Raw genomic sequence first — 5,204 nt, forward strand, 5'->3', positions numbered from 1 at the left:
AGATGAATTGATTGGCAAACTATAAGACATGATCAATTTGAATACTATTTAGAGATAGGGAAAAATAAAATCTATTAAGCCCTGATTGAATCTTAAACACATATTGCTAAGTGAAAGATGCTAGTCTAAAGGGGAATATACTGTACAAATCAATTCCTGTGACATTCTGGAAATGGCAAATTTATGGAGATGTTAAACTGATCAATGGCTACCAAGGGAAGAATGGAGGTATTTTTAGAGTAATGATGCTATTCTGTATGATACTACATTGGAAGATCATGGCTCTATACACTTATCAAAATTCACAGCACAAAGAGTAAACCTTAATTTATCGTATGCAAATTTAATTATTTTGAAGTTCATGACAGCATGCAGATTTTGACAAAAATAATCTAACTGTATTATTAGGTCATCGGGAAAGTCATGACGCATTTTTGCATTGAAAAACATAGAAAAATACGTCATGACTTTCCCAATGACCCAATACAAATATATGATATAACCTGACTACAGAGGGAGGGGGGAAAGACCTAAATAACTGAAAGTGAGTGGAATCTGTAAGACTATGGGCAAAAGGTACTATTTGTAAGCACTGTATTCTAGTTGATAAAGTGTTCTCTACAGCGATATGCGTTAACGACTCTGAAACCATTATACATATATACTAGAATTGAGCAATTAAGCAAATGGATGGTAAATGGTGGGATTCAGGCTTTTTAGTATTACCGATAAGCAGGAGGTTGAAGTTAGATTGTCCATGGGATAATGGATTAGATATGGAAACATAAGTATGAATTCATGTTTAGTTTAATATGGATAGAGGGGTGTGTGTGTGTGTGTGTGTGTGTGTGTGTATGTGTATTCTGACTAGTGTACGCATATATATTTTATTGCTCTGTCAGNAACGGCCACTCTAGTATGTTAGTAATGCTTGTTTATTGCAGTTTAACATTTTCAATACCAGTCTTTGAAGACATGAATTTATTTGAAAAAAAATAATACAGAATTGAGATTGAAATTCACTGGATTTTAAATACTATTTCGACAGAATCATTAAGTTAGAGTCACATCAATTCCAAAGCTGTCTTATCCTAAAAAAATTTTAAAAGTTGGGAAAAATTCTTGATGAATTTCAAAACTGCTAGATATAGCAATATTGCTTAAACCAATTATAGAATTTTGGATACTTCTAAGATCAATTGCTTCATGCATTGTTTGTGGAAGCAAAGAAGTAACTTGTGCAATCAGCCAAAAATAATCTTAGCAAAAATGCACTGGGATTCACTGTTTTTAGATGAGCATAACAGTATATCCACTTCATAACTAGATTTTTAATTTCCTTCACTACTAATTTTCCATACCTATAACATGCCATATAATGTTAAAATTTATGATTAATGTAACTATAGTTAATTATCTTCAATTTATATTTCCTCTCAATCATCTCAGATTTAGTGAAAATACATTAAATAATTGTTTATTTTTAGGCTAGTCCTATGCAATATCATATGAAAACTGGAAAATACTCTTGAAGAGTCTATATAACTATTCAAATATTCATAAGTATAGAAAATAATGTTTATAAGATTTCATTCTAGAAATGAAAAGAGAAATATTTCTCTGAAACATATAATACTTATAATTATAAGTAATGTTTTAGAAAAAAAATTATACAAAATAAAAATTCAAATTATAGGTAAGAAAAAATCCCACTGGAAATAGTTAAAACAAACAATATAACACTACTAATGATAAATTCTAGTGTTCACTACGTAATAGTCTAAAGCGAAATGCTTCATTTAGTGGAAGATAAAAGCTATGTCACTTAAATATGTCATTTGGTCTGGCGGAAAGCATGCAACTTTATACTGAACTAAAAATACATAATTTTGTATTGCAGAGAAATAAGAACACTTTCAGCACCTGCAAACATGGACAACTATCATTGGGCTTTGGTTCCCTTTCCTCAAAATAAATCCTGCAGAACTATAGATGTAAAAGTAAATGTAAGTTTCAGAAAGTAAGTGTAGCACATTAACCTTTTCTTATTTGGTTGGACAGAGTTCTTAGTGCTTTTTGGCAAATAATTACACAGGAAGTCCTCACCTGACATCCTCAATAGGTTCTTAGAAAGTGTGAGTTTAAGTGAAATGACATATAACAAAATTGATTTTACTTAGGCTGTGTGATGTAAACAGGAGTTAAGTTTCTATGGCATATTTCTGGTAAAAAAAAATCACCCCACTTCTAAATAAATACCCCAAACACTTCTAATATTAAACATGAAATAAGTTTGAGCTATACATATATTTAAGAAAGATTAATGGAAACAAGTAANGTGATCTAATTTATGCTTTTAAAGAATATTTCTGGCTGCAGGAGAGAGGTTGGCCAGGGTAAAAGAGGGAAACTGATAAGAAAGCCATAAAACAGATGATGGATGTTTGTAGCTTGGACCAGAGTGGTAGCATTGAATTTGGTAGAAACTCGTCAGGTTACAGTTACAATTCCAAGGCGGAGTAAATGTTTTCTGATTTATTGTGGGATTTGAAAGAAAGGTGGTAATCAAGGATGATTCTGAAGTTTTGATCTGAGTAATTGGAAGGACTGAGAGGCCATTAATTAAGATTGACAATATATGAGCGTAGGAGTGTTTAGGAGAAAAATGAAATTCAGCATTGGACATATTGAGTTGGAAATGTCTATTTAACATTCAAGTGTCAAATTAAGGGGAGGAGTCTAAGATATAGAAGAATATTTTGTAAACTGCACTTTCCATTTGATGCATTTCAAGTTTAAAAGTAAGAGAGATGAGGAGGAAGAAGAAAAACTTGATTTAAGAAATAGAAGACAAACCAACAGGAAGTATTGTCTTGAGAGTCAAGCAAAGAAACCATTTCAAAAACTGAGTGCTCAGCTATCCCAAATGATAATGATAATTCAATTGAAGTGAAGATCAAAAACTGGTCATTCATTTTAGGAGTATGGAGATTACTGGAGACCAGGTCAAAAGTCATTTACTGATTCAGAGAAAGTACAGCCTAGAAACTTTTAGAACATCCCATGTCTACAGGGAAGTAGCAGTAGTTCTAGAATCTGTTTTATTCCTGAACTGTGTCCACAGCACTCCGTAAGCTGACACAACATGCCTTATGATCCCATCAGACTATACATTTAGGAATGTGAATAGAACATGTAAAAAAATTGTCCTGCTTTAATTGAGAGAGAGAGTTTCACAGGAATTAGGACTTTTTAAATCTATAATATTATATGGGTTATATAGTGAGAACCAAAAATATTTTTAAGCCTGTAAGCAAAGGTCCAGTATTTGAGAAGTCCAATCTCACTTCTTAGGCTGTTTCACTATATTAATCTACTAAGGAAAAATTAAAAAGAAAGAAATCCAAAGTATCTGAATCCTGTAAATCCTTTACCTTATCTTGGTGTTGAAATTTATCGGGTCTGTCAGAAGAAATCTGATTCAACTATATTCGATCTGAAATGTCATAAAAGCTTTCTATCCTAAGAAATTTAATGAGATGATAATGTATTCCATAGATATATCTTCTTCATTGTTTCAGAATGTTAATGGGAAGATAGGTTAGATACAGAATATAACTACAAAAAAATCAACAATACTTATTTTTGTTGACATTTTTTATCAGGCTCTAATTGTGTTAAATTTTCATGTGAAGTTTTATAAAATTAAGAAAAAATTAAGAAGTAGTGTAACTTCAGCCATATAGATTTTTCATAATAAAATATGGTATAATATCATCTTACAAGCAGTAAGACATAATATAAAATCAAACTAATTAGCAATATATTATTGGATCCTTTATATAGTTTGTCATTTTCAGTTTTGTTTTAAATCACAGTTATCTGAAATTAAGGTATCTTAAATATTTTGGATAAATAACCTATCCCCTGGTAGAATTCATATAAAAATAAAAATGATTTGCAAAGAAAAAGGTTTGAAAAGTGTAACAACCTATATTTAAAAAGTAGCATGACTTTTAGTACTTTCATCAATTTTAGCATTAAAGTCTTTATAGTCATTTCTCAGATTATAATATATGTTCTTAAGTAATGACTTCCAACCTTTAAAATGTTGTTAGTGATATTTGGATGAGAGCATGACAGCAAGTATATATTTATTGACCCTAGTTACCCAATGAAATGCATTGGCAACATGCTAACAGTATGTTTATGGAATGATTTAGTTTATAAGTTACTTGATGTCAGATAAGTTGAAAACTCAGAGACACCTTTTCTACAGGTCATCTATAGCATATCTTGACTTGGGTGTCACCAGGTTGTGTCATTGCCGAAAGCCACATTAAATAGAATTTATTTAAGTAGTTTCCAAGTAGCTAATTTTAATAAATAATTATTTATTTTGTTGATATTATGAAGTAGACTTTTTATATATTTTTATAAATTCAATTTACTTTTTATCTTCCCACCAGTCAGATAACCATTTAGAACTTATATTTTCATTTGACTGAATTTCAGGTTAAGTTAAAAATCACANATGAAAAGTAAAAATTTTAAGGAAACTTAGCAGTGTAGTATCCTGTGTTCATATTAATGTGAAGATAAAAAAATAAAGTATGACAGATAATCTGACATGGAAGTTGGAAAATGTAGGCGTCTTAATATCTAGATTAGGGTCAAAGACTGTGAAAGACACCCTACTAACTGCTACAGGCACTAATCAGAAATCATTATGAAATTTTTATGAAATTAGGCTATTTGTGATTTTTATGGTGCTATTGTCCATCAAAATTCCTTCTGAGTATGTAGATAATGAAAATTTGAGCAGCCCTTTCAACTTGGCATTTATTTGCATTACTGAATTAGAGATAAACATGAAGTAAAATGTTTTGTTCTCCTTTTGGATTCCTTAACTATATTTTTTCGTATTCACTAAAGCAGGCTAACTTTTAGACATTTTATCTTTTCAAATAGCATACAGGGTCCTGAAAAATAAGAGGAACTCAAAGTTATCTTGATGAATGAATCACATCAATAAGCATAAAAGGACATAGACAAATCATTTTAAATGGATGTGGAACTATTAGCTACCTCACGTTATTCAAATGTATTTAAACCATAATTTTCCCAAAATTTACTTGTTCCTTCTCATATGCTACAAAGATGAATCAGAAAGCTCTTTGTAAATAATTTCTGTCAACAATATA

The sequence above is a fragment of the Hipposideros armiger genome, unplaced genomic scaffold, assembly GCF_001890085.2.
Source record: "Hipposideros armiger isolate ML-2016 unplaced genomic scaffold, ASM189008v1 scaffold_450, whole genome shotgun sequence".
Classification (NCBI taxonomy): Eukaryota; Metazoa; Chordata; class Mammalia; order Chiroptera; family Hipposideridae; genus Hipposideros; species Hipposideros armiger.